We start from the raw sequence: 14,077 nt of genomic DNA on the forward strand, positions 1-14,077 counted from the left end.
ACAATATAAACAAAAGGTGCAATACATGACCCCGGAATGAAATGAGGCTTATCGAGTCCGCTGAGAAGAGGATGCAGCACTATCTGTGATCAACACTGTCTGCTATGTAACCACCTGCATCCATTTAAAGATGCAGCGCCCCCGGCAAAAGGGATATTAGTATCGTCGAATAGCACTAGTACGTAAATCTGTTACACCAACTCAATAGAATGAATAATAATACAAGAGGAACAGTCAAGAATTCAATAAGAGCTTCAAATAATATTAAAACAACAAGTTAAGGATCATATACGCTTTCAAGTCAATTTCCATATTATTAGGTTGGGTGATTTGTAGTACCGATATTCCACAATTCACAATACCTCCGTATTCTTACACGGAGTCCGATCTCGACCCGATCAGATAGGTCGTCTCATTTGAGACATTACCACAATTTCATTATGATTTCTAGCACAGTACCATCATGTGTGCGGCATGGCGTCCGATCATGGCCCGATCGGCTAGGCCATCTCATTTGAGACATTTTCACAATTTCATCCACAATACCACCGTGTTCTTACATGGAGTCCGATCTCGGCCGATCGGCTAGGCCATCTCATTCTTGGCACTTGGTCATATTTCATAGTTCCAGTTCCCTTTTCCACATTCAAATATCATTATCATTATCAACATCAATAGGGCTTCCCATTCAAGACATTAATTAACCTATGAGCAATTTAGGAAATCTTAGGCACAGAGAGGCACTTCATACAATTTGGCATAACAACCTTTATTTCGGTCTTGACATGAAGTTTTAACATTCCTAACACATATTCCACATTTTTTAACATATTCTCAAATGGCAAGATGACATGATGAAGCATATAGAATAAACATTGAACAAACATCCTTCAAAACAACCACATTAGGAAAAGCTAATTCAATAATGATCAAGGACTTACTCCAATTACATGAACACCGTGGGATTCGATTCTACGAAGAAGGGGGGTTTAGCCAACATACCTCAATTGGGCTTCTCAAACTCTAAAATGACCCGAAATTCTTACCAACTTCAATCTATTATAGAAATATAACAAGTTGGATCAAAATTAGGAAGATGAATATGGTTTTAGCTCATTTGAGCATATTAACAAACACTAGGTATGCATCAATATTTTAAGGCCCTTTTTGTGGAAGATTCCATCATTCCCCAACCCATTCTCTATTATTTTTAGCTCACAATCTTCCCAGATACTACAAGGATACATGCATGCAAGGTAAGCACTCCCATCCCCATGAATTACCTTACTAATGGCCCATTCTAGTTACATTTTGAAATTAATAGTTTGGGTGATAGAATCTTACCTCTTAGGAAGAAGACCTAGGTGCCTCTCTTGATAATCTTTAAGATTTTAAGTGAGAATTGAAGAGAAATGTGATGAATATCACTTCTCCATCTAAGACCCTCTCTCTCACTATAAAAATATCAGAAAATATGATCAAAATGGTCTATAGGGTGTGTTTTAACGGAATTGGGTCGGGTTTAGAAACCCCAAAAATAAAGCTCTGAAATAGGTTCTGCGGTCGTATATGCGACTGCATAATGGTAATGCAGTCCGCAAAATGACCACGAAACTGGGTGCCAAAACTGGAAAAACACTGACCTGGTATGCGGTCATAATGCATCGCAGACCTCTTTTGCGGTTGCATAATGCACCGCAGAATAGTTCTGCGGTCGCATAGTGTACCGCAGAACCTCCCTCTAAAAAATACCAAGGCGGGATATGTGACAAGAATGTGGCCCGCGAAACGGTTATGCGGTCGCATAATGGCCGCGAAATTGGGCATCAAAAATGCCCCAGAAATCTACCCCACTCTGCGACCAGTCTGCGGTCCGCAGAGTGGTTCTGCGGCCGCAGAATGGGCCGTAGAAATACATAATTATGCCCAACATTTTCCTTCAACTCCCCAAGGCACTGTTCAATCCAAAAAGTCTGAACCATATTTTTACTAATATAACCTCTACGCCTACTTTGGCATCACGAAAATCGGGTTTTGTTTTAGGAAATATTTTACAGGGCCTTACAATGTATTCTAACTATATCTTGATTTATTTGTCGTAGTATTTATTGATGATATCCTGGTGTACTCACGTAGCCAGGAGGAGCATGCACAACACTTGGGTGTTGTATTACGGAGCCTGAGAGAGGAAAGACTGTATGCCAAATTCTCTAAGTGTGAGTTCTGGCTTAGTTCGGTGGCATTCTTGGGACATATAGTGTCCAGTCACGGAATTAAGGTGGATCCAAAGAAAATAGAGGCAGTTTAGAGTTGGCCCAGGCCATCTTCGGCTACTGAGATTCGAAATTTTCTCGGCTTGGTTGGTTATTATCGTCGCTTTGTGGAGAGTTTATCGTCTATTGCATCGCCTTTGACCAAATTGACCCAGAAAGGTGCTCAGTTCAGGTGGTCGAATTAGTGTGAAGAGAACTTTCAAAAGCTCAAGACAACTTTGACTCGACCCCATTATTGGTGTTGCCTACAGGTTTAGAGTCTTATACTGTGTATTGCGACGCGACGCGTATTGGTCTTGGTGCATTGCTAATGCAAGACGATAGGGTAATTGGCTTTGCATCCAAACAGTTAAAGGTACATGAGAGGAATTATCCGGTCTACGACCTTGAGTTAGCAGCTATTGTTCATGCCTTGAAGATTTGGCGGCATTATTTGTACGGTGTCCATTGTGAGGTTTATACCGATCACAGGAGTCTACAACATCTGTTTAAATAGAAGGATCTTAATTTGCGGCAGCAGAGGTGGTTGGAGTTGCTTAAGGATTATGACATTACCATTCTCTATCATCCCGGAAAGGCCAATGTGGTGGCCGATGCCTTGAGTCGTAAGGCGGAGAGTTTGGACAGCTTAGCATACTTACCGGTAGCAGAGATGCCTTTAGCCTTGGATGTTCAGGCCTTGGCCAACCAGTTTGTCAGATTGGATATTTCTGAGCCGAGTCGAGTTTTGGCTTGTGTGGTTTCTCAGTCTTCTCTTTATGATCGTATCAGAGAACATCAGTATGATGACCCTCATTTGCTTGTCCTTAAGGACATGGTTCAGCACGGTGATGCCAAGGAAGTCACTATTGGGGATGATGGCGTATTACGGATACAAGGTAGGCTATGTGTGCCTAATATAGATGGAATGCGTGAGTTAATTCTCCAGGAAGCTCCAGTTTGCGGTACTCAATTCATCCAGGTACCGCGAAGATGTATTAGGATTTGAGGCAGCACTATTGGTAGAGGCGAATGAAGAAAGATATATTTGGGTTTGTAGCTGGGTGTTTAAATTGTCAACAGGTAAAGTACGAGCATCAAAGACCGGGAGGATTACTTCAGAGACTTGAAATTCCGGAGTGGAAATGGGAGCGTATTACCATAGATTTCGTAGTTGGGCTCCCGCGGACCTTGAGAAAGTTTGATGTTGTTTGGTTGACCAAATCTGCGCATTTTATTCCAATTGTTACTAATTATTTGTCGGAGCGGTTGGATGAGATTTATATCCGCGAGATTGTTCGCCTACACGGTGTGCCAGTGTCTATCATTTTAGATCGGGGCACGCAGTTTACATCACAGTTTTAGAGAGCAGTGCAGCGAGAATTGGGCACACAGGTTCAGTTGAGTACAACATTTCACCCTCAGATGGACGAACAGTTCGAGCGCACTATTCAGATATTGGAGGATATACTACGTGCTTGTGTTATTTATTTTGGGGGTTCTTGGGATAAATTTCTGCCACTCGCGGAGTTTGCTTACAATAACAGCTACCAGTCGAGTATTCAGATGACTCCGTATGAGGCTTTATATAGGAGACGATGCCGGTCTCTGGTGGGTTGGTTTGAGCCGGGTGAGACTAGGCTATTGGGTACTAACTTGGTTCAGGATGCTTTGGAGTAGGTTAAATTGATACAGGAGTGGCTTCGCACGGCGCAGTCTAGACAGAAGAGTTATGCCAACAAGAAGGTCTGTCATATTGCTTATATGGTTGGGGAAAAGGTTCTGCTCAAAATTTCGCCCATGAAGGGTGTGTTGAGGTTCGGGAAGAAGGGAAATTGAGCCCTCGGTATATTGGGCCTTTTGAAGTACTTAGGAAGATTGGAGAGGTGGCTTATGAACTGTCATTACCTCTTAGTCTATCAAGTGTTCATCCAGTGTTTCATGTATCTATGCTCCGAAAGTATGTCAGAGATCCGTCTCATGTTTTGGATTTCAGCACAGTGGAGTTAGATGGTAATCTGACTTATGATGTGGAGCCGGTAGCCATTCAGACCGGCAAGTTTGAAAGCTGAGATCAAAGAGCATAGCTTCAGTGAAAGTGCAGTGGAGAGGTCAGCCAGCCAGAGAAGCTACATGGGATATTGAGCGGGAGATGCGGAGAAAATATCCATACCTATTTGAGACTCCAGGTATAATTCTAAACCCGTTTGAGGACGAACATTTGTTTAAGAGGGGGGAATGTAATGGCTTGGCCGGTCGTTTTGAGTATTACAACCCCGTCTCCTTATTTACTGCTCAAATTGTGATTTACGGTTGTTATTTGACTTGCCGAGGTAATTGGTTCAGGCACGGTGAGATTTTGGAATGATTTGGAACAGTTAGTTCCAAGGTTTAGAACTTAAGTTGAAAAGGGGTTTGTGGTGTCGAGGTAGATTAATTAGAACAAAGGTTGCTCGTATTTTTTGGGTTGAACAATGCACTTGGGAGTAAAGGAAAACTTTTTTCCAAAAACAAAAAGTCATTTATGTGGCACTATGCGGTCGCAGAATCACTCTGCAGACCGCATAATGGTTGTAGAGTGAATCAGAGGCGGGACAGCTTGGAGGAAGATCTGCGGTGCATTATGCGATCGCATATCAGTCCTGCAGTGCATTATACGACCGCAGAACAGGTCTGTGGGCCGCACAGCTACCACAGACCCAAGCAGGTGACCCCCAGTTTTGGGCACCAAAATTTTGCGGCCGATATGCGGACCGCATATCAATCCTGCTATCGCATATGCGACCGCAGAGTGTGTTTCGGGGCTTCATTTTTCTGGTTTTATAAACCCAACCCCATTCTTATAAAACACTATTGGGGGTCATTTTGAAGGGTTTCATCTGATAATTTAGAGAGAGGTGAGATCATCTTAGAGAGAGAATGTGAAGACCTAGTCATTTGTCCATCAATTCTTGTTCAAGGTTTGAAGATTTCACAGGGATCTTGCTAGGGCTTCAAAGAGGTAAGAATTTCTAACACTAGTCTTCAATTTTGAGTTTGGGTAAAGATGGGTGATTGGTAGTATGAGTCTTAGGTGTGAGAGTATTATTTATACATACACATACCAATAAGGTTTGTGGAAAGATTGTTGAGTTCAAATGGGTAAATATTGGGTTGAAAATGGTAAAAATCTTCAAAGACTATTATTGAAGATTTAAGGGTCGAGTTGATGTCAGAATTTTATGAAATTTGTATGGTTGGACTCGTGGTTGGATAGGCGTTCATATTTTGTGTTGGGTTCCGAGACGTGGTCCCCACGGGCAATTTTTGAGTTAAATTTTAGATTTTATTGGAAAATTAGTATTTCCTTATGAAATTAATTACACTAATTGGTATTGACTTAATCGAATTAATTGTGGCTAGATACGAGGCTTTCGGAGAACAATTCTCATGGTAAGGGCATATCGAAATAAAGAATTACACGATTTGAGGTAAGTAACGGTTCTAAATTTGGTCCTGAGGATATGAAACCCCGGATTTTGTGATATGTGATTGGTTTTGAGGTGACGCACATGCTAGGTGACGGGCGTGCACTGTAGGAATTGTGACTTGGTCAATTTTATGGAACTGTGTAGTTAAATTATCTGTTGATATCCGTACGTTTTTTCCACGTATTAGAGAAATTGGTATATAAATCATGTTTAAATCATATGATTACATTGTTGGGACCCACAGAGGTCGTGTACTTGTGGAATTATCTACTAAATTATTGTTTTGCACTCAGTTACGGTTCTATTTGCACATTTTTGCCTCAGTCTCTCTTATTCATTATTGATGCATCATATCATTGTTGTTGGCCTGCTTATCATGATTTCTAAGATCCCGAAAGACTGAAGAGGTTGATGACTGAGTGAGTCCGAGGGCCTAATTGTGAGGATATTTATGGATCGGGCTGCACGCCGCAGCATGTTTCATTGATTTATGCCATGATTGGCTTGTTATAGCGCTTGGGCTGAAGGAGCCCCTTCGGAGTCTGTACACACCCCCAGTGAGCGCATGTACCTACTAAGTGCGAGTGGCGAGTGATTGTGAGGAATGAGTGACGGTGAGGAATGAGTGACCGTGAGGAAAGACTATGAGGTTGGAGTGAATGGGAGGACTGAGTGACTGTTACTCTGAGAGGATGCATTAATTTTATTATTTCTGCAATTCAGCTGTTATCTATCACTGTTTTGAAAAATTTCTAAAAGATATTATCTTTTGTTTCAGTCAAAGTTGATATGAAATTACTGTGGAATTTTAAGTGTTGAACTTGAGAGCATGCCTACCCTTTTATGTTTGAAATTACTGTATTTGGACTTAGCCGTGAAGCTCTTCACTACTTTCAGTTCTTTATTTATTATTGTTACTTACTGAGTTTGTTGTACTCATACTACACCCTGCACTTCGTGTGCAGATCCAGGTGATCCCGGACACAGTGGGTGTTGATTCTTTCACACAGTTGATTTTTCGGAGATTCAAATGTAGCTGCCATGTTTCGCAGACCTTGTCTCTCCTTCCCTCCTTTTGTTTATTGTACTTGGTCTCAGATTATTATAGACCGTATTTTCCAGATTTGTAATATATAGATTCTCATGTACTCAGTGACACCAGGTGTTGGGAGTGTTTGTATCGGTATTTGCGAGATTTTTGGAATTGTATTTAACCTTTTGTTTTCAAACTTAAGGGAAATCGTGGGTTATTGATGTTGTCGGCTTGCCTAGTATTGAGATAGGTGCCTTCATGATAGGTTAGGATTTTTGGCTCGTGGCAGGGTTCTTGTTCTTCTAAGGGAAAGGTGTTAGGCATCCCTTAAAATCTACCTGAGGTAGCTTCAGAGGACTTAGACTAGGTTTAAGGAATTAGATGTCTATATTCTGCTTAATTTGTATTTTAAAAGTATAGCTTATTGTATACTTTTATACATAATGAGGGATATATTTCAATGACATATCGAGAATACCAAAGCATCATCAGACATCTCATGATTGCCATGCTAACATGTAGTACTATCATGTATTCTTACCAAGCTTAAAAACACTCAGACAAAATCAATTGTGGGTGCCAACAAACATTGAGAGAACAACAACACATGAATATAAGAACTCAGAATAGGTAGGTCATGTAGGTCAAAGGGGTATAGGAGGTATTAGATGTATTGTTCTTAATAATCATGGTAGAAGGCTCGTGCTTATGAAAGATCATTACCTATAATCATGTACTTAATCATACATACTTAATGGGGGTATGCCGACCAACATTCCATTCCTTACTAAGTGAGAAATTTAACAAAGCACTTCAACACTCTTAAGAAAATAGAGGGCAGGCAAACATATTGGCAAGTAATCTCCAAAGAGATCTTCATTCACATCTAGGTTGATTAAGAGTTAAACATATGGTTCTACATTCAAACAGGATAGATGAACATTTAAAGTGGCTCTTTCTAAGTCTATATGTAAACTTCAGTGAACTTAGTAGGTTTCAATGGCCTAGGAACACGAACATAATATGCAAGCAGCAATTTCCTTTAAGGCAAAGATGAGTACAGAACTCCTAATGGGTGGCATTAAATAGGTGTCTGATGTATTCCAACCAAAACTTACAGTATTACAACATGACTGAGTAGTGAACATGGAGTTTGACTAATATTGTGGTCCTGAATAGTGAACACTAGTCCTAGGAAAGCATATTTAGTTATGAGCAAAATAGATTAGTTATTATAATTAAGCTTTGCAACATATGGTTCTATGAGACAGTATTCAACTACAGTAGGTACAATTTCAATTAGATTTATAAATATGACTCAAGCCAAGTGGATAACAGAAGATAGAATTGAAGTGCACAGGTTCCCTAGGGCTTAATCATAGTTAATTTAAGGAATTTTTCTCATATAGTGAAGTTCATAGGTGCAATAAAATAGTATGGGAGCTAATGGAAGGTCTTACACTGATTGTAAAGCTACAGAATCATAGCAGAATACATTTGAAGGTAGAGATGGTTCAAACATTATAAACTACCATCTTTAAGTTATGTGACAGCCCTACACTCAGCAACATATGCCCAATTAGGCTAAACAACAAGTGAATCATGCCAATAACACTAAGTTATAACACATATGAGGGTTACAACATAACATCAGGAGATTAAGCTAACTATTAAGGTTGTTTAAAGGTTCTTTGGTTATCCTCACAAGTTTAACAGTAGATATAAGTTATCAAAATGTTCATCAAGATTAACTAATCGAGACATGGTTCTAATTTCAACACATTAAGGAACTTATAATTCCAGAATTCATTTATCAGTTCTAGATTAATAACAGGCACATAAAAGTAGTCAACCATAATGCATCATCGATAGTATCATTTAACAAAAGATAACAGAACAATCATGCCTGCAAATTCAAACAATTAAAAGAGGAGGAGAGTTGAGGTTTACTTACCTCCTTTTAAGCAGCAAAACCAAACGAGACTCTTATCTAGCCATTAAGATTCCAAGACTCAAAACTCCGACCAATGTAGTGCTCAGAATCAAAAAAGAGAGAAGTGAGAAAACGATTAGGAACTTCGGCTTCGATTAAGAAATTCTAGATGCTACTGTATTGTGTATTGATTTTTTTAGATTGTTAGGTCTTGTTAGGTGAGAGCCATTAAGGCTCAAATTTACAGTGCCTCAAGGTTTAGGGTTCGGGGAGATTCAAATTGGTGAGTGGAAAGTGACGAAAGGTTGATGATGTGAGGAGATCCGGTGAAAATCAAAGAAGAGCAGAGGTGAAAAACAATAGTTGATTTTACCTGAATGGAGTGCAGACTGTTGAAGGCAATGACCCGTCGGACAAAGCCCAAAAACCCAGAGGTCACTATATTTGACCTCTGGTACAAAATCTTCACGATTAAGTTCTGAGGAGGCTTCTCATGTGCTTTGACTTGAAATAACACAAGAAATCTCAGATGATTTGAGATTTCACTCATTGATCTGTAATTTCAACATTAGGGCTTTTGAAATTAAACGGTGGAAACGGTAAGAAAATAATGAGATTCGTAGTAGAGAGACAAGACCGATGGCCATGTATGCCATGGATTTAAAAGACCACAGACAATTTGATGTTTCATTTATGGGTTAGAGTTTTCAGATTTGGGATTTTGAATTCCAACAATGAAAGAGGAAAGAAACAATAGGATTCGCAATTTTGGATGACAATAAGAATGATTTGTGGTTTGATTCGTTACCTGGCACTAATTTGAGCAAGATTTTCTTGATTGATTGGTCTGATGAGTTTGAGAGAAAAGAAAGAAAAAGGGGAAAGGGGCGGCTGATTCTGGTGAGGAATGATTAGGGTTTAGGGATGGTTGGGGTTGGGTTTCTAGGTCTAAACAGGTGGGATTGATCTGGGTCGTTGGATCTCTTGATCAATAGCCCTGATAATTTGGCTATTAAAAGATTAAAACAAGATAAAATGATGGTTGTTGGATTGTTGGATTTGGACGGTTGAGATTAGGTCTGATGGAGTATTAAAATTAAAGGGAAAACAGAGATAAAATTATAGATGTTGATCTACAGGATAGACGGCTTGGATTCATTGTGTTTGTTGTGTGAGCAATAGAGGTGGGTGACGTGGTGCACCGCTATTGGTTTAAAGAGAGTGGCATGGATTGTCAAAGTGGAATGAGATGGGGTATTTGGACTTGGTCAGTTCCGGATTGGGCTTGACATATGGGCTAAAGATGATTTAAATAACATCCACTTTGTATTTAACTAAGGAATTGCAATTGTAGCATTTTAGTTTTCAACTCTTTTGAAATTAATTTAAATAAACTTAATTATTTTTAATAAAATATAGTAAAAATTATAATTATCAAATACAATACTAATTATTATAATTAATTAATTATTTGTAAAAATACTTTATTTTTCTAAATTATGGCATTAATTTCGAATTATTCATATAGTAAGATAATTAACTAAATATTAAGGAATAATTTATTAAATTAATTATAAAGAATATGTAATGTATATAAAGGTTATTTTAATAATCTTAAAATTGTAAGTATGATATAACTGTAATTACATAATACTAAATTATTAATTACACCACCATTAATACTTAATTCTTTTGTAAAGAATAGGTATTATTGATTAGAAAATATTTTCAAAATATTTATTTCAAATAATTAAGCATAAATAAAGTCATTTTTAAAATTGAGGGTAAATTGGTCGTCAACAACTGCTCATATTTGACCGGAGACGATGATAGAGTTTTCGGGCAAAAAAATCGAACCAAGGCCGATTTTGTCCCGACCTCAGATATGCATTGAAGAAATAGCATATGGGTTTAAGTACGATTACAAATTGTAGAATTAGGAGTTAAGGAAGATTCCGAGAGGATTTTGGAGAGTTGTCGTTTTGAAGATTACGAATTGTCCAGACCTCTAGCTTTGAATTGCTTACGTACCTCGAACATAACGAGGTCAGGCCTCATGTAGTTCTGGAGTGAATATTTTGGGGGGGAGATGCTCGCGGGAATTGCCCCAGTACCATATTATGACGATACTACGAGACGGGAGATTTGGTACCCATGATAGCTTTGATTGCGACTTGATTTGAAAGATTCGAAGAATTTGAGTTCCACCGATTGCATTTGAGTTTGAGCTTGGATCCTTGGCCCGCTTATGAGTTTGTCATCCCTCATAGTGTTGTATCTTGGTTTACGACTTAGAAGAAGTTCCATGTTGCGATGTTTGTTCCTGCAAAAATAAAATACACATACCCATATATTGCAATGCAGATTATGTTAAGATGCAATGTAAATGATGCAGGAATGATGAAGTCTGGCTGCCAGCTAGCCGTTATTTGGGATTGGGATGATGGGATACTTGAATTTGATTCGATTGTTAGGGGGTTGTGTACCGTTCCGCAACTGTTGGAGCATTAAACCTCCTCATGTTGGGAGTATCTTTGCATGATAAGGGTAGTTGATTTATAATGTAGAATATATTTCCACTTGATGGGAGCAGTTGCATTGAAATGTAAAGTATCTCCGCGTGATGGGAGCAGTTTCATTGAAATGTAAAGTATCTCCGCAAGATGAGAGTTTCTGACTTGGAAATGTAATCATGCTTGTAAGCTGCATGAGAAAAACGTCAAAGAATTCGAGATAAGAATAAAGAAATAAGGAGCATGCACAAGAGGTACTCTTGATTGCGAAACTAAATTGCAATCGTCGATTGGCAGAACATTGGGGACGAGGTTTGCAGCTATAATCTGATCTCCGATGTGGCGGTGCGGATCTCTCCTGTTAGCGAAGTGAACAGTTTTGCTATATACAGGGCTTTGATTAGTGAATCCGATGGCTCGATATTTACAAGGAGCTCCGATTGATTGAGTTGGCTGTTTGCTATATACAGGGCTTCGTTTTGCGAAGCCAGCTGCTCGCTATATACAACATGCTCCGCTTGGTTGAGCAGACGGTTTGTTATATACATGGCTCCAGTTGACAGGACCAGTGGCTCGCTATATACAACATGCTCCACTCAATTAACTGGGCGGTTTACTATTTATAATATGCTCTGCTTGCGTTGGCGGCCTGGTTCTGGAGTACATGCAAAGGATTCGAGCGTTAGTTTTCAGCTATTTGAGGGAAAATTTAAATAATATAAGGGAGATGATAATTCGGAGAGAGTAGTAGATCCGCCATTGCCCCAGTATGCTCCAGTATTTCCTTGTATCATGTTGGCCACTGCATTCAAAGAAAAATTCTTAGCAGGGGGGTGTTGATTTATGTCGACCGTAGTTCTGGATTTACCCCGGTCTTGATGAGATTACGCCATGAAGTTCGGTAGATGGAACGAATTATGAAATTTTTAGAGAACATTTTGAAAATCTTTTGTTTTATAGCAAATGTCGTTTTTCCGAATTATGATATGTTTAGGAAGTTCCTCAAACGCGAACGTTATTTTTGGAAGACTCTGTCCTGTTAATGTCGAACCTCTAAGATTCTTCTGACGATGTGGCTTCTTGCCGCTGTGATTTCATTCTAATCTAAACTAACGCATTACAAAGTTTTTCCTAGGGTTATGATAGAACCTTTTCAGGTTGCCTACGTATTCGAAATGGAATCAGGTCTGAATGTAGTTCATGGGTAATGATAAAGAAAATATGATGATGACCGAGCCTGACTCAGACAGCCTATGTATCCAAATGGAATCAGGTCAAAGTGTAGTTCGATTACAATAGATGCAAAATAATGAGATTGAAAATGAAGTGGCCGAGTCACACTCAGACTACCTATGTATTCAAAATGAAATCATGCCAGAATGTAGTTCAATTACAAAAGATGACTGAATCCGATGATGATTACCTATGTATTCCTTCCAAAGGAAATCAAGTCGTGGCGTAGTTCCGAGTACATACAAAATGGTATTTGGATTTACTATTACAAAAGAAGAGGGTGAGAGAGAGAAACCGGACCCTACGTGGGTTGCCTAAGTATCCTTCAGTGGGAAGTCAGGTCGAGCATAGTTCTGCTACAACCAAAACCTAAATCTATTGTCTTCAAATATAGTATTTTTTGATTGTGTCTGAGTTGATAGGCTTCGTCTGACTTTTCCATCCATCTCTGCCAAGATTGGATCTCCTCCTGACAAAACTCGGTGGACCACGTAAGGCCTCTGCCAATTTGGTGCAAACTTTCCTTTGGCTTCTTTTTGATGAGGGAATATTTTCTTCAAAACCAACCGCATTGTTATAAATTAGCGAGGTTTCAATATTTTGTTAAGTGTACTGGCCATCCTATTTTGATGCATCTGACCATGGCATATTGCATTTATTCTCTTCTCATCAATAAGAATGAGTTGCTCCTGCCTGACACGTATCCATTCTGCATCGTCTAACTTGGCTTCTTGAATGACCCTTAAAGATGGTATCTCGACCTCTGCGGGTATCACAGCTTCAGTGCCATATACCAACATGTATGGCATTGCCCCAGTGGATGTCCTCATGGTGGTCCGATAACCTAATAAAGTAAAATTAATTTCCCGTGCCATTGGCTATGATTGTCCACTATCTTTCGCAGAATCCTTTTGATATTTTTGTTGGCTGCTTCAACTGCTCCAATCATTTACGGTCTGTAGTGGATAATTCTAAACTTCTCGCAAATTTCCCTCATGAGATCACTGTTGAGATTGGCCGCGTTGTCAGTAATGATTGACTCGGGTATCCCATACCGACAGACTGTGTTGTTACGGACGAAGTCTGTTACTACTTTCTTTGTGACGGCCTTGTATGTAGAAGTTTCTACCTATTTGGTGAAGTAATCAATTGCTACCAACATAAAACGGTGTCCATTTGATAAAGCATGCTCTATAGGTCTGATTACATCCATGCCCCAAGAGGCAAATGTCCAAGGCGAACCTATCACGTTCAGCTCATTTGGTGGAACCCGGACGAAATCACCATAGATCTGGCACTGGTGACACTTATGCACATAGAGGATACTATCGCTTTCTGTGGTCATCCAAAAGTATCTAGCTCTTAAAATCTTCTTAGCTAAGGTGAAGCCATTCATGTGGGGTCTGCATATCCCTGCATGTATTGCTTCTGGTAATCTGGTTACTTCTGCAGCATCTACATATCTTAACAGACCCAAGTCTGGGGTCCTCCTATACAGGACTTTCCCGTTAAGGAAAAAGTGATTTGCTAGCCTTCTGTGTGATCGCTTCTAAATCTTGGTGGCGTTCTATGGATACTCTCTTATTTCAAGGAACCTTTTGATGTCGTGGTACCATAGCTTACCATGTGGCTCTTCATCTACA

The sequence above is a fragment of the Nicotiana tomentosiformis genome, chromosome 11 (assembly GCF_000390325.3).
Source record: "Nicotiana tomentosiformis chromosome 11, ASM39032v3, whole genome shotgun sequence".
Lineage (NCBI taxonomy): Eukaryota > Viridiplantae > Streptophyta > Magnoliopsida > Solanales > Solanaceae > Nicotiana > Nicotiana tomentosiformis.